This window comes from Pinus tabuliformis, chromosome J (assembly GCF_031772625.1).
Source record: "Pinus tabuliformis cultivar Carrire ecotype Pingquan chromosome J, CPIR1, whole genome shotgun sequence".
NCBI lineage: Eukaryota > Viridiplantae > Streptophyta > Pinopsida > Pinales > Pinaceae > Pinus > Pinus tabuliformis.
In genome coordinates this window covers 881,834,426-881,852,406 of record NC_142295.1, presented here as the reverse complement: position 1 = coordinate 881,852,406, position 17,981 = coordinate 881,834,426, and positions in this window count along the sequence as shown.

The window sequence follows — 17,981 nt, the reverse complement described above, 5'->3', positions numbered from 1 at the left end:
CTCTATCTTTGACAAAAATATTTTTTTATTTACAATATATAACATGCCCAAAAGGGTCTTCCACACATGGCAATGACTTTATTGACCTAGAAGTAGTCGATGGGTGCTTGACCTAAAAATAAATTTCCCTTAAGGATGAAACCCATGCCTCAAGAATGATAATAATAAATTTGTTTTTCTTTACTATAAATACATAAAATCATGAATACATATGTCATTATGAATTCCAAACCTAGTTACATATTTCAACACTCCCTCTTAACTGGGGAGGTATTCATAATCCATACAATGTACTTGGACATTCTCGTTATGAATAATTCTCATAAGAAGAGTCGGATTGGTAAGCCATTTGATAAGCTACTTAGCTTATTCTAGAGCATCTCATCATACTAACCAACATTGTCATATAGAAAGGCCATGACTAACAAGTCTATCTTTCCACAAGATCAAAGCACAATGTCAGTGAGACCAATGACTCACAAACACCATCGTCATCATCTCTCAAGGAACATAGCTCACTCATGTGTTCACAGAGTATGTCCTTTTAGGAAAATTCTTATCTTGGAATAAGACATCCTTAAGGAATTTCCTCTTCGACTACTCTTATCTTGGATGCCCTACCTCATCCTCAAAGAGTATTCGAATCAATCTCATATGATTATCCAAACCTCAATTCTTTCTTCACAATATGAAGACAATAATGATGTGTCTATCTCTCCCTCTCAATTAGGGAAGATATAATCATTCCTATAAAAGGAATATACCTAATCTCCCTCTCAACCGGGGATTTGATTCCAAACTCCCTCTTAACCAAGGACTTGTTTCCAACAACAAATTTATGCTCTTTGGTGGACACCATGGTACTATCAGCTACTTGTGGGGATCCTCCTTTCGATGTCATGAACTTCATATTAATCATAATGGAGCCTTCAACAAACCATAGGGTTGAAACATTATTCATGTCATCCTTATTTTCATTGGAAAGTGATCTTCTAGTCCACATATGGATTTTCTTCACATAGCTACCTTTTCCATGTCATTTTTCTTCCAAGATATTCCGTCCATTCCCATCAGTACTAGTTGTAGATGATATCTACAATTGTCTTCTGGAACCCCTATTTTAACCCAACTAGATGTTATTCAAAACTCAAATCAGAGTTACCTTTTAAGATGGCCTTTCTTCATGACATTTGCTTCATACAACATCAACATATTTCACATTCATAAATATATAACCAAGATTTCCAATGTCAAGGGTCTTATTATTTTTTAGAATTTGTCAAGGTCTTTATATATTTCCCATGGGGATATCATACTAGATCCTTCTAGTCATTATATGTTGATTCCTTATCTTTATGTGAGCATATTTGTAGCTTTTCCATGAATCCTTCTTCCTTTCCTCACATATTGTACCCTAGGAAATTTTATACATAGTTCCTTCATCTTGTCAACCACCTCATATTCATATGAGGACATATTATGTTGATTTCATCTTATCAATATGTGAACTAGTTCAAGGTGTATACCTTCATGTATCAAGAAGAGATTCTTCTTTTTCCATGATGCTCATAAGATAGAGCATTAAACCATGATTTCTACAACTATATGATGACATGACCTAATCTGTCAAATACTTACATACATACCTCTTTTCTTCTCTTGGTCATTTAGACTTCCTTCGGTAGCTTCCTTTCCTTGCTTGAAAGTACTTCAACCATGTTGCATTTCTATGTCATCATACATGTTATAACTCCTAGAGACAACCCTGGGGTTGAGGAGAGGTTAGTGCCTAGGAAATCTTAGTCTCTCTTGAACATAAATCAGTACAACTCAAGAGATAAATGTGAAATGGTTTAGATTTTGGTTCAATTACCTTTCTCAGAGGTAGATTCAGTATGCACATAAACAACGTATCATTCCAAAAAATAAATGTTATGGTCTGGTGGCTGACACACAAAGAATGCAACTTAACTTTTTTGTTGCAGTAGAGTTGAAAATAAGAAATATAAGAGAGGAACCTGGGGTAGGGAGTTGGATAAACACAAAGTCATATGCAACAAATCCCAATAGAATCATGAGAAGATAAAAGGAATGAAGTGCAGAAATTATGGAGCGCATTTTAACGCTTTCAACTCAATGTTTCACAGGTACTATTTGCTATATCATAACTCAAGTAAATCTACAATCTTACAACTACCATCTATTATTATATAACATAGATAAATATAAAATATCACAGGTACCATAAGCTACTACATAACACAAGTAAATCCATGACTTAAGAGTCAATCCAGTAGCTACAGTTACACAATTTATGGAGAAGAAAATATACATATGAAATGACACAAAGAGGTAGAACACATACTACATATCCCAATGCTTGGAATCACCTAAAACTTTCTTCATTAATCTTGAAAAATGAAATACCTACTATAGGCCTAAAATTGTGAAATATGAAAAATAAATACAGCCCCTAGAATAGGAAAATAGAACCAAATTTGGAACCTCCTCTGAAAACAGAATTCAAAACCCTTAAACACAAAATTTAGAACCTTTGAAAATAGAATTTGGGAACCTTTACTATTGATTTCCTCTTCCATTTTATAGGGAGAGAGGGCACAAAAAATAGTTACAAAATATCTTAGAATGCTACAATTATTTGAACTACTAGCTCTCTGAGTAAGCGAATGGCCTAGTTGTCCTAATGATTACCTAAAAAACTTGATTATTTTCTTGAAAATACGAAATTAACAAAACATGAAAAGCATGAGGTGTCATAATTGACAAAGCAAAATGTATTCGATGTTGGTTCCTCTCATCTCCTAAGGTGGACCCAAGATCAATTATCTAGATTAGTGGTGGGCTGATGATCTAGCAATGCCTCTGTCATGATATTCCTACCATGGTTGTCTAGCACTTCTCCTGCCATTTTCTCCCTCTAACTACTTAAATTCCCTCTTTCTGGAGAAGGTCATGATTTGGTGTGGTGGCATTGGAGGTGCTTTACACTGACTGATGACTGCACAAAACTGATAGCCACTGAACCAATCATCCTCCATACTCTCTATATTATAGTTTTAGAGCTCAATATATCATATCTTTTATAAAAATAAATGTTATGAAAACATAGAATTCTGATGCCTTTCAACCCTTTTGCTCTCAACCCCCTTCTTGTTTTTCCTTCATGGGATCAGGTTCCGTGATCAATGACTTAGGGCTTGGGTGCTAAATCCTTCAGGCTATTGAGAAATAAATTCTAGTAGGATTAGGGTTATATTTCTCTTTCTTGAGAACTACTTGTGAATTATGTTTGCTTCTTTTACTTATTTATTATATTATCTTTCATCAAGCAATTACCAAATTATGTGTGCATGAAGATCATGAAAACACAAGACACAAGATGTAGGCGCTCTTCTAGGGAAAAATCCCTAGCGGGAAAACCCAATAAAAATCTCTTTCTTCAATAGTTTCCCTTAAGACTCTTCAACCTAGACAAAGACTTCCTCCACACCAAGACAACCTCTCCTTCTTTGATCCAACCTTCGACCTAGTAGCAACAACACTTCAACCCTAACAAGCTCAACTTGGTAGCCTCTAGCATCAACAACAACTTCGACCTTGACTAGGAGACTTCGATCTCCTAAATTAGCTCACATGAGAGAGAGAGAGAAATAGAGATACTAAAATTTTGATTTTCTTCTTCCTTTCCTCCTTCACCAAACTCTCACTCCTTTTAGCCCCTTCCTTCAACTTTTCACTCCTTCCCAACTTCCAGCTTCCAGCTTCCAAATATCGAGCTATGCTTGAGAGAGTGAAATGATCAAATGAAGTCGAACTCCCTTGTATATATAGCATTACAATGAGGTCAAATTTCCTTCCTTGAGACCGACTTGATATTCTTGAGATCGACTTGGTGTGGAGGTTACATAATTTATTTTTGACTCAAAAATAATTCTTTTTACATCGTTCAAAAGCCCACAAAGAGTCTCATAAAATATACAATGACTCTATTGACTGTTTATTAATCCCAGGAGTCCTCAATGGGGGATTTAACTAATAAAATGATGATCCAAGCATGAAACCCATGCTTTAATAAGTCATTGTAACAATAATAAAAATCCTTTTGACAAATACATTTTATGAAGACCGAACCTAGTTCCATTTTTCAACACTCCCTCTTAATTAGGGAGGTATTCATATGGAAGATCTCAAACTAAATGAACTATGAAGATTTTAGGCACCGGAATGCCATGGACTAGATTCCTAACTAGGGTAATCTATCTAAGGTCTCTCAACAATTTAGGCACCGCAATGCCACTGACTAGATTTCTAACCAGGGAAATCTATCCAAGTGGGATTAAGATGGACTAAATATTTCAGCCTTTCTAGGTACCACCAAGCTTACTTGCTAACCATCAACCCAGGGATCTAGGTGCATATCTGAGGTCAAAGTTCCATGACCAATACCACTCTCCCTACTTCAGAACTAGACATCAATACATAGTGTTGGCCACATGTCCTCCCAAGAAATTTGTGTCACACACAAGGCCTCAACAAATCTCTTCCAAAATTTTAACATCATAAACAAAATCAACAATATCAACTAAACCAAGCATGCTTCTAAGATACTCAAATTTCTTATTAGGAAGAGACTTTGTTAGTATATCAGCTACCTGATCATCTGTTGGGACATACTGTAGCTTCATGATCACATCCTGCACCAAGTTCCTAATATAGTGGAACTTATTGTTGATATGCTTCGTCCTAGCATGAAACATAGGATCTCCATACATGTTTATATAACTTTGATTATTAAAATTAATTATATTGGGATCTAGAGGCTTCTCGAACAAATATGGTAGAAGTTACCTCAACCATATACAATCATTTCCTACTTCATGCAACCACGTACTTTGCTTCAACACTACTCAAAGAAACAAGATCTTGCTTTCTACTCATCTATGAGATCATGAAAGATCCCAAAATAAATCATCCTCCAGTAATGCTTCTTCCATCAGTCTCACTTTCATCCCAATCAGAATCTGTGAAGCTAATCAACTTGAGTTCCTTACTATTGTACTTTGGGTAGTGATGTATCGTACCACAAATATATCTCAATATATGATTGGCATCTATCTAGTGATCATGATGAGGATCCAACTGAAATTGACCAAGGATTTTCACAACAAAGCATATATCTAGCCTAGTATTTACCAGATACATCAGAGAACCTACCAATTGATGATAGGAGGTAGGATCCACAAGACTTGAGTCATATCTTCTCAACTTCTTGAGATTGGTGATCATAGGAGTAGTCATGGGCTTGGAATCCATCATCCCAAATTTCTGCAACAACTTGATGATGTACTTTCCTTGCCCCAAATATATCTCCCCAAGATTTTTCCATACTTCTAGACCTAGGTAATAATGCATTAGTCCTAGATCATTCCTCTCAAATTTGATCGCGAACATCTTCTTACATTCTTGTATCCTTCTCTCCACACCTGTGATAAATAGATCATCCACATACAATAAAACAATGACCGACTCATTATTCACAACCTTAATGCAGAGATTCAAATCATCAGAACTCTTCACGAACCCAATTCTCAGAAGGTATACATCCAATCTTGCATACCATGCCCTAGGATCTTGCTTCAACCATACAAGGCCTTCTTCAGTCTACAAACATGAGCGTCACTGCTATTTTTTTCAAAGTCTTCAGGTTTATCAATGTATACTTCCTCATCGATGCTCCCATTCATAAATGCTATATTCATGTCCATTTGATTGATGTTCCATCCCATTGTAGCAGTGAACAAAACCAAAGATATAATGGTAGTATACCTTGTAGTGGGTGCAAAGGTTTCTTCATAATCCATGCCTTCCTTTTGAGAGAAACCTTTTGCAAGAAACCTTGCCTTATACTTACCTATGCTTCCATCAACAATGTGTTTTAACCTGTAGATCCATTTTGAGGTGACAACTAATTTGTCACTAGGTCTAGGATCAATTTCCCAAACTGCATTGTTCATGATAGATTGATATTGTTACTGCATAGATTTCTTCCATACTTCTTGATGAGAAACTTATTCAAAGGTATATGGTCAGGGAAAATTTTATGGATGGAAAATTATCATGAAGTTTAAAAGCATTAGCGAATCTCACTAGTCCCTAATATGCAAGCTATAAAATGTTTATTGATGTATTTGTAAAATTAGTAAAATTTATAATGATTTTATATATACTCTCTAAATAATGTTGGCAATTTTTAAGGTAAAATGTAGGCGAATCATTTTCATAAAAAATGGAAATTGGCAAATCTTGTTTTTGGAAAAATCGTGGAAAATTAGACCACCTACAAATATTAGCCCCTAAAATTTTCCACGTATATGGTTCTTCTTCAATTAGTCTTGTCATATATGTAATATCCAAAATATCTCTTTGGTCTTTTTCTTTCCTTGAAGGTTCCTTTCGCAGCTCCATGCCCTTCAGTATCTTCAAGAGTGGAGTTTAACCAATTTGGCCTCTTCCTTGTGATTGGTATGACCATAGCTTGAATAGGCACACTTGGTCCTTCTTCCTCTTGAATTGAATAAGGGTTTTCGGGTTGTGCTTCTTCTTCTTCAAATATCGGTAGATCTTCGTCATCAAAATCAATAGGAATATCCTTTGATCTTTTGTAGGCTTGATTCTCATCAAATATAACATCCCTACTTTCTTAAATGTGTCTCTCTTCCTTGTTGTAGATTGTATATGCCTTTAAGGAGATACTATAGCCAATGGAGATCCCTTTGATGCTTGTAGAATCCAAATTATTTTGATTTTCCTTTGGAACATGGATATATGCGGGACTCCCAAATATTCAAAGATCGTGCACACTTGGCTTCTTTCTTGTGAATGCTTCCTCATGTGTCATATTATCGAGAATTCTATGAGGCCTTTTATTTTGAATATATACAAATGTCGTTGCTACTTCTCCCCATAAAAACTTTGGCAAATCTTGTTCAAGTACCATTTTTGTACACCTTCCTAAATTGTCCTATTCTTTCTTTTGGCCACTCCATTTTGTTCGGGATAGTAGGGAACAATAAGCTTCATCTTAATTCCTGCTTCTTTACCATAAGAAATTTATTATTTAGAGTGTATTCCCCACCATTGTTAGATCTTAAAGTGTTGTATCTTTCTTTCAGTTAGGGTTTCCACTTCAGATCTAAACTCCTTGAATTTCTCAAACACTTCATCATTTTTCTTGAGAAGATATAGCCATGTATTTCTAGAGTGATCATCAATAATGTTACATAGTAAATATGACCTCCAAGTGATTTGTTAGACATGGGCCCACACACATCAGAATGTATGAGGTCTAATATTTCTTTAGACCTTGTTTCACTATTTGAAAATGGTTTTCTTGTATGTTTTCCCGAGGAGAATCCCTTGCAAACTCCTTTACGATATTCTTTGATATTGGGGATGCCATGGAATAGATGTTTAAGAGTGGGATGAAATTGTAGTGAATATGATCATATCTTCTATGCCATAGCTCAATAGGAAAGATTTCCATATGAACTATGTCTTAAGGAGGTGGTGTAATCACTCTATACAAACTTCCTTCACGAAATACAATAACCCTAGCTTTATCAATACTATAATCCTTTCCCCAAACCAATACCTTTCCATCTGTTAGTGTCAGTATTTCCAGCCTTCCTCCAATGATCAAATATGCTCTTACAAAGTGGTCTCAGAGTGTCAAGGTCAAATTTTGTCATTTCAAAGAGTTTTCAAGCAAAATTTGGTCACTAGGCATTAGGTCTAGGGTTTGCTTTCACTCCTTCTAAATTTGTCCAAATGTCGGTCCATTTCACCATTCAGCTGAGTTTATCATCATTCATAGGGTTTTCATTATCATGTCAGTATCTAATGAGTCATTTTACACCTTGTCCATGCTTCAGTTGCGCCTAGGCAAGGTCATTTCCCTCTCCTAGGGTTTTGAAAGCTAATTTCTCTTGAATGGTCAAATCATTAGAAAAACTTGTATCCAGATGTTCATACACCTTCCCCTATCCTTCATGTACCTTATCAAACACTTCCCATCACTGAGATCCCCCAAATTCCTCATTTTTGCACAAACCCTAGTTTCTAGCTACAACTTGGCAATTTTCTAGGTTGGGCCTGTGTTTTACCCTTTTGGACCCCTTCCCCTCACTCAATCTCTGAGATTCCACTTTCCCCTGCTTCATAACATCCCTCCACACTTCCAAAAATTTCCCCAAGAATTTAGAAGCCCCTTATCCCCTTCATTTCGCTTCATTTCGACAAAATTCCTTGTTTCACACATCGAGATAAGTTTCACTCAAAAGATGTTTTAGAGAAATCAAAGATGAATTTTGGGAAACTGAGAGAGGTTTTTGTCCACAACATGCCAAAGAAGAAAAACCTCCTTCAATTTTTGCACAGGTGTTAGTTTTTGAGAGAAATATCAAGAATACCGTTGCCTCACTAGAATCAAAGACACCTCTGGAGTGACCTTGGGAAAATCAATTTTTCTCCTAGCTTGGTTGGCCAAATGATTTTCTTGATGGGTAAAATGATAACTAGACACAAAGATATTTCCAATGAGCTATCATGAGCTCAATTTGGGGTTGAGGAAGGCATTCAAACGTTGACTGTAACAACACTCTTCCTTCAGGCAGCCTCATTTGGCACTTTTTGACCAGTCTTGGGAGATTTGACTTTTGACAGGGCAAATGAACTCCAAATTGAAAAATTCCAGTTGGGTTGGAAATTAGACTCAAATAACTTTCGAACGAGCTATCCTACACCCAATTCCAACACCGGGAAGGTCTCCAGAAGCTTCCTGCAAAAGCGCGCGACCTGTTGGGCAAGCGCGACCTGTCAGAGGGGTCTTACCAGTTGGGAAAAAACACTGGCGCGGTGTGTTGGACGCGCGCGGCCTGTTGGGAATTCATCCACAAAAAATTGCCTGTAAACTGCCAAACAACCCCAAAATTATTTAAGGTTTCAGGTAGGCCTCTAATCATCAAGGTTTATTGCTTGCTAAAGCTTGCATGAGCATGAAAATGTGTTTTAATGCCATCAATTTGAAAGGAGAAGTTCATGTGTATTTTGTTTAAAAATGTCAAAGTGCAAGTAAAGCTAGGGTTTTGTTTTGCTGCTCTCAAGGTTATCCCTTTCACTTCCATTTTTTCCCCACATCCCAACCATCTCCCTTGTGTTTTTGTCCCCTTGGAGCAGCATTTAAACAGTCCAGCAGGGTATCCCATGGGAGGATTTTATCTCTCGAGAGGCTATGCTTCTCTAGGTCAATGCTCATTTGGAGAGGTTGCTAGCCAAAACACTAAAACGAAGGAAAAGGCCCGATCCCCTCCACATCTTGGCTGAGGCTTCCTTGAAGTAGCATGATACTAAATGACTTAACTCCAGCACAAAATTCTAAAATTTTTGAGCATTTTCGGTCATTTGTGATTTTTTTTGGCAAAAAATAGGTTTTCTCCACCAACGGGTTGCGCACCGCGCACGACCTTTTCGTTGGGCAACTCCTTTTTGGGAAAACTCAACATTTTTGGATTTTTCATGCAAAGATACACTTTCTCAGCCATTTCCAAGAAATTTCACCAAGTTTTGGGCCTCCAGAAAGTCAAAAAACAAGCAAAAAATGACTTTCTGCCACCTTTTTGACACACAGGAAGCAGTCTTGGGAGATTGCAATTTTGGAGGGTCAAATGACCACCAAATTCATAAATTCCACTTGGGTTGGAAAGTAGACATCCAGACCTTTCCAACAAGCCCACTTTTGCCTCATTTGGACACCTGGAAGTACCTCAAAATCAGCTCCAAAGTAGCGCGACCCGTTCAGGAAGAGGGCGCGACCTGTTGGGCAGTTTTCACAGGAATTCATCTACAGCTCAGGAATTCGCCCAGCTTTGACCAGTTTTGACTTGTGATGGGATTTTTCACCCTCTTTGATGTAATTAATGTATTTTCATGTTGACATGACACTTATTTACCTATTCTAAAAGATTCATTCATGAAATAGCAAACATTTAATGAATGAATTGGTTTCCTAGCTTATAGAGGCAAGTTGTTTTGACTGCCTAGATTTTAGTGCTCAGTTTAGAATTGGTTGAAACAGCTCCTAGAAGGATGAGCTCGACCCCTAGAGGCAAGGAAAGGTGTTAGAATGGTCTATATTATGTATTTTCTCAATCATTTTCATGGTTGGAGGGTTGGACTCTTGAGGGAGAAAGCTTCTATTGTATTACTCATTGTATCTCTGCAATTTTGGCAAAGGAAGAAAGACCAGGGTTTTGCAGTCCTTTTTGGGATTCCTGTGGTTACATGTATTGATGGTGTGTTTCTCTTTGTACTTGTAATTTTGTTATGTGATTCATCTTCTTACTTTTCCTTCTGCAAATTAGGCAAATGAAGTGTTAAAGTAGAATTCATGATTGCCATGCTCTGCTTTTAAATTTGCTTAATATTTATGTTTTCATCTGTCTAAAGAGAACCTTTGAAGGTTTCTTGCTCTCTTTAGCTCCTCACCAGTCATTCCTATCCATTCACTTAACTCAAAGGCATCAGTACAGTCTCCTACCTTGCCCCAAAGAACCCCCTGCAAAAACTGTGTCCAATCCCCGCACCCAGAATTGCCTTTCCCCAATTTTCCACCAAAATCTTAAAACTTCCCAACTCAAACCTTTTTATCAGTTTACTAGCCTAAAATCGTTGTTTCCTTATTGTTTATCTCGCCCGTTTGAAGATCTTTATCGAGATAGACCGGAGAGAGCCCTCTCCTGCCCCGTAGGGCTAGCTACGAGGCTAAGTGGTTTGATGTTGCCTTGAAGTTTACCTTTCTCAGCCTGAGGTGAAATTTCAAGCGCTAACACCATCAACAAAAGAAACTCCATCCCCTTTATATTCTAAGCAATAAATTGAAAGCAAATTCTTTTTCAAACCTGGAACATATAGTATGTTATTGAGATGTAGTTTTGCTCCATTCTACAGCTTCAAAGATGTTGATCCTATGCCTCTAACAACATTACTTTTGTTGTCTCCCAATTCGACTGCATGGGAAGATGGTTCCTTTGATAGATTTTGTAGTTGCTTACTTTCCCTTGTCATATGTTTTAATTCTCCACTGTCAATGATCCATGCATTATCATCATTGAGAGATCCTATAAGTGCAACTAAGAACCCTTGAATTTTGACCTTGTTGAATAAGTAGTAGATAATATTCTTGATCCATCTTCCTATAGAAGTGAATCCCATTCTTATCATAAAGGGATTAATCATTTATTTTAAGCCAAAGAATTGATCTTCAATCTTCTTTGACCTTAGTTGTAAAACCATGTTGAGAAATCAATGATAATAGGATTAGGGTTAGATTTTTATTTCCTGATAATTATTTATGAATTATGTTGACTTATTTTACTTATTTTTTATATTATATTTAATCAAGAAATTACCAAATTATCTGTGCATGAAGATCACAAAAACACAAGACATAGTATGTAGGCACTCTGCCAGGGAAAAATCCCTATCTAGAGGAAAACCCAGTCAAAATCTCTTCCTTCAGTAGTTTTCCTTGAGACTCTTCAACCTAGACAAAGACCTCATCCACACCAAGTCATCCTCTCCTTATTTGTTCCAACCTTCCACCTAGTAGAAACAAGACTTCGATCCTGACAACTTCGACTTGGTAACTTCCGGCATTAGCAATAGCTTTGACCTTGACAAGGAGACTTTGATCTCCTAAACCAACTCACGCGAGAGAGAGAGAGAAATTTCTATTTTATTCTTCCCTTCCCCCTTCACCAAAATCACACTTCTTTTAGCCCCTTCCTTCAACTTCACACTTCTTCCCAACTTCCGGCATCCAAATATTGAACTATGCTTGAGAGAGTGAGATGCACAACTGAAGTCAAACTACCTTGTATATATAACCTTCCAATGAGGTCGAATTTCCTTCCTTGAGGTCGAATTGAACTTCTTCATGCCGACTTGGTGTGGAGATTACATAATTTATTTTTGACTAAAAAATAATTATTTTTACATCATTTGAAATCCCAAGAAGGGTCTCATAAAATATACAATGACTCTATTGACTCTTTATTAATCCTAGGAGTCCTCAATGGGGAATTTGACTAATAAAATGATGACCCAAGAGTGAAACCCATGCTTTAATAAGTCATTGTAACAATAATACCAATTATTTTCAAAAATACATTTTATGAAGACTGAACCTAGTTACATTTTTCAACATGGGCTCTTATCGAGGGCATATTTCCCTTTGTAATTGCTCTCTGACCTTGTTTCTTCGGGTTTCCATAATGAAGCACCACCAAGATATCATATCCCCTTAGTATCATAACTTTTTCATATGAAAATAGAATAGAGTTACGATGCCTCCTACCTCTGATAAACCAACCTTCGAAAAAATTTCCACGTGGCACCTTTACAACACTAGGTGCTAAGGCCTGTTGTATGTCCTTTGTTATTTTTGGTCCCCATGACCAATTTACGATCATAAGTTGGAAGCCCCTTTCATCAGAACTTTTTAGATTTACATACACAGCTGTTCTGAAATCTCTTCCCTTCGAAATTTCGATCTTCGAGATGACATCATGTCGAGGTCATCAACTCCATGTGGTGCCTCTCGAGTGGTTACATGTGTCAAATTGATTTACCCCACTAGGCAACCTCAAAATGATGAAACTGACTACCACGTGTCCTCCATATTTCCATGTCATGCTGATGTCAAATTCCTCATCATCTCCTAAGGGCCAATAACCTGCTACCTTGTGTCTCATATTGAGGAGAGAGAAGGGGTCCCTCGATATTTTGGTTTTCTAATGATTTCCTTTGTAATTTTATTTCTCCACGACCCTCGGCAATTTCAAAGGAATTCATTTTATAAAGATTTACGAGGTTTCAATGTGCCTTCCTTCTGATTACTTACTCCGATATCTTGATACACTTCTTGTCATTCCTTATGATATCAGGTCCCAAAGTGCTAAGCCTTCTCCGGAATCGGCATCCCGATGGTCAGAATTTCCCTTTTGATTTCGGCCTCCAAATTACGTCTCTCCCTTTTGGCTTCGACCTCCAAATTTCAACTCTCCTTTTTTTAGTCAGCCAAGATTGCACCAGTCCTCCTCTGTACCAGTGATGAAATATAGGACCATTTGACATAAATTCAATATGGTATGATAGATAACAACAATATCATCAACCCTTTTAAATAAAGGATCCCACACAAGTTGGAATGTAGATCATTAGTGAGACATTTTCTTATTCCAAGTAGAGGCAAACCTTATAATGAAGATATCAATGGAGGATCTTGATTATCCTCATCCAACAAATTCTGCTTCCTATAGATGATGCATAATGATCTATTTCCATGGTATATGAATTTATTTCAACCATATTACTTATTTTGTTATGAGCTACTATCATCATGGCTACTACAACCATGTAGAATTTTGGTTTCAACTATCCTTTCAAGCTTTGATGATGATATCATGATCTCTTTCATCTTCAATTATATGCTTCTAATATGATTCCATCTTCCCCTAAGGTGCAACTTGTCATACTTAAAACACTTCTTATCTTGAAAACCATGGTAGAATTCTTTTCACTTTCTACTTCTCCTTGCTATGTACTCAATAGATCTTAATAGTGAAGATCTATACCTTCCTTCTTGGGTTTCTTCGCATCAGGTTATTCTATTTCTTTGGTAACATGGGCTTCAATCCTTTCTTTTATTGTATTGTTGTCCTTCTTTAATTTAGGAAAATATCTCTTGAAATGCCCATATTCCTGACAACCATAGCATTAGATCCTCAACATATCAATCTTATTCTTTTTCTAAGGACCAAACTTCCCAAACTTTCCTTGAGATGTGATCTTTTCTTCAAAGAGAGGGATATCACCTTGATGTCATTTATTATGATGACAATGCTTCTTCTCGATTCCTTTTGATGTAGAGGCTTTAAGATGTTTCAAAGTGTAGGCATTCTTTCCTTAAGTGGATGTATGGTCCTTGAGGGCTTCTTCTCCTTGAGATGATTATTGTAAAATGTGTGAGTTCCAATAATGTAGAACCCTTATTTGGATGAGATAGGGTTTTGAGGTCTTCTTTGATATTCCTTCCTTCAAGATGATGAGTGGGTTATTCCTTTGATAATTTCCTTGTTCTCAAACCTTATGTATCCTTGTCAAATCATCCTCCTTGATCCCTTTTGATGGTCCTTCTTCAAGTTACCTTTCCTTGTCTTGTCACCTTAGCTCTAATACCATGTTGAGAAATATAGGGGCAACAAATAAAGTGATTTATCTTACTTTGATAACTGTTGTCATAAATTTATCCTTAATTTAATTAGCTTCTTCTTTCAATTGAATATATTCAGTGTTCTTGTCATAAAAAGAATACCAAATCATAAAGCACAATGAGATAAGAGGACAAAAGATATAGGCGATAATCTAGGGCCAAAACCTCTCCTCTTGACAGGAAATCCCACAAGAATTATTCTCTTCTGATAGAAATTAAATTGATGAATTCTATTACCTATGAAACTTGACCAAGATCCCTCCAAAACCAAGTCGAAAACTTTCGTCTTCTTGCAAAGTCAAACCAATTCAACCTTGTCTTGTTGTAACTGTACTTTCTCCTTCTTCTTAGACTTCAACCCTACAACCTTGGACTACAAATTCAACCTGCGATTCTTGGCCCCTACTATAGAAATCTTAGTTCACATGTGTGGCTAGGAGATATATTAATTTGTCTCCTTTCTGCTTTCCTTGAATTGTCTTCTCTTCCTTGTTAATTCATCTTGCAAAGGAGATCTTTCTTGACCCAAAACTTCACCCTTGATGATGACTGGAATATTTATGTCTTAGCTACAATAGATGATGCCATATCCCTTTCCCATGTGTGATTTTTCTTAGCCCAATGACAGTCTAAAATTTTGTTTTCCTTCTCCTCTTATTTTCTAAGTATTTCAATTTATTTTTTGTCCTTTATCCTTTCTTGATCAAACTTCTTGAGTGATTGGAAGTGATCTTCAAGTGAAGTTGATGTCACTTATATATAAGCTTCTTCTAGATCCCTATGAGATGATTTTTCCTCTTCTAGTAGGCCAACATCTCCTTGAAGGATGATTTATTGCTTGCATGATTGATAAGGTATTGGAGGGTCTTTGACTAACTTTGACTAAAATAATTTTTCTTTACAACATGTAACATGCCCAAAGGGGTCTTCCATACATGACAAAGACTCAATTTACCTAGAAGCACTCAATGGGTTCTTGACCTAAAAATAAATTTCTCTTGAGCATGAAACCCATGCCTCAAGAATGACAATAACACAGTTTTTTATTTACAATAAATACATAAAATCATGATTACATATGTCATTATGAAGACCAAAACTAGTTACATATTTCAACACATAACGATATAAATTAATTATCAATATCTAGGGATTAATAAGGGGTTTTAGAGTTAACATGGGGATTATATAGGGATTAACATGCCCATCCCCTTCAAATAGGTTTTATCCTCAACACTTGACTATTTGTGGGTTTTTCTGCATGAACAACTCATCTTCCCATGTTACTTCTTTCATTGGTAGGTTCTTCCATTTGATGAAGTATTCAGTAATTGTTAGAATTCTCAACTTATTAGTCCTTATTTTCAATATTGTTTTTTGTTTTAACATTATTTTCCCTTCTTAATTAATCTTTGGAAAAATATTTTGGATTGGGATATTGTCACTGATTACCTTTTTTAAGAAACAAGCATGGAATATTTGATGTACATGTGAATATGGAGGAAAATTCAAATTGTAAGTCATACTTCCAATCCTTCACAACACCTTATAAGGGATATAATACCTTAGTGCTAATTTATCATCCTTATTTTTTTGCTTGAAATTTTTTTATATGGTTGTAGTCTCATAAATACCCAATTCCCCACTTCAAAATAACTTTTACTACGATGTTTATTAGCTTGTTGTTTCATCCTATTTTGTGCCAAAACCAAGTTGCCTTTAACAATTTGAGAACCTGTTATTGGTGTCGTATGTGGTACTATACTACTTGAGACTTTATAGTCCTTATTAAGGGTGATGTGATGGATGGAGGATAATATCCATAAAGTGACATAGATGGTGACATTTACGATGAGGCATAGAAGGATGTGTTGTACGAAAATTCTAGCATGAGAAACCATTTGACCCATTGTGTCTATTTATCAAATGAAAAGAAATTTAGATATCCTTGTAAACAGTTTTTCACAATTGATCCATAAATTTCTGTGGATATTCCATTGGACAGTTCATCACAACAGATCTTATAATATTATATTAAAAAACTCATATTCTACACTATTAGATTTTTATTTAATTTCTAGATCTATAAAATTAACTGTAATTAGTGCATGCATATAAAAGTAAATCAATCAAAAAAGTAGAGAATGATAAAATAATCTCACACACACATAATACACAAGATATGCTCCCTAGGAGACCCTTTCGGGAGAAAACCTAGCTGGAAGGTGAGGTTGCTTCGCTCTCTTTCTCTATCTAGAAATATGGCTACAGATACAAAGAAGTAATGTTTGTGGCCCATGGGCTACTACAATGCACATATCCTCTCTATGTGCTCTACCTCCTATCTCTCCTGACTAACTTTTCTCAACTATGGAATAAAATTCTCTCAAAAGAATGGAATGCCTCTTCCTCCTAGTAGCTCAGTTATAACACAACTCGATAGCCTACTAGTGGTTAAGTTTGACTATATCAACTCATAACTAGAGTTACAAAATAGACCCTTATAGAGTCTTTTACATTAAAAACACATTTCTAGCCCCTTTTCCATGAATAATGGGGCTAACGCAGCATCCCCACATACTATAGGTGTGGAAACAACAAGGTTAACTTCTAAGTGGCATAGCGTTTGCATACAAACTCCGATTGACGCGATTCTTACACTATTGGAAATCTCTCTGTGTGTAGAATAGAATGTAAAGGTATTGTGTTTGGGTAGAAAATTTACCCCCAAAAAACATCGTTTGATGCCTCAAAATGCTCCAGGAAGGTTTCAGAGCCTGTTTCGCCAAACTGGGTCCCATTGGTAAAAATGGCCCCCTCAGATGATTCCTCCAATTTTTTCACTCCAAATGAATCCAAATGGATGAAAAAAAATATAATCATCCAGTTCAAATCATGCCTCCCCATTTTGTGGGGCCTTTGGTCCCCAAAATATTTTACTCAATGAGGTGGGGAAATTTTCCTCCACCTTCTCTTTAGTGTACCATTTAGATTTGCCTGGAAGTTGTCCCTTCAACCCAATCTACCAAAGATCTTGTTGCCATTGTCTTGTAGTTCTAGACCTCTTCTGCAAAACTATATCTTCTGTCAAATTTGTCTGAGCGCCTAGTGCTGAATCCTCCACAAATGGTAGGACATGTTCCTCTTCCTGATCTAGCATGGAAGGCTCATAGAGTTTCAAATTCTCTACATTTACAACTGAGTAAATGTGCATATATGGTGGTAAACTGAGTCGATAGGCATTATCACCCACCTTTTCCAGTATCTCAAAGGGACCATACCTTATAGCCTTGATTTTCTTACCAAGCCCCTGCAACCTCTCCTTGTTCAACTATAGCCATACTTTGTCTCCCGCCTTAAATGATTTCTATGTTTTGTGCTGATCATGTCTGGCCTTATACTTCACTTGCAAATTTTGCAATGTTTCGAATACCTGTAGATGGATCTTCTTGATCTTCTCTATAAATTTTCAGCCCTCAAAGCATCTCCTGTAATGTCTTCCTTCACTCCTCCTTGCTACCCATATGCAATATCCAAAAGTGAAGGTGGAAAATATCCTAAACAAGTTTCAAATGGGGACTTTCCAATAGAAGTGTGGACCACTTTGTTATAAGAATGTTGCATGTATACC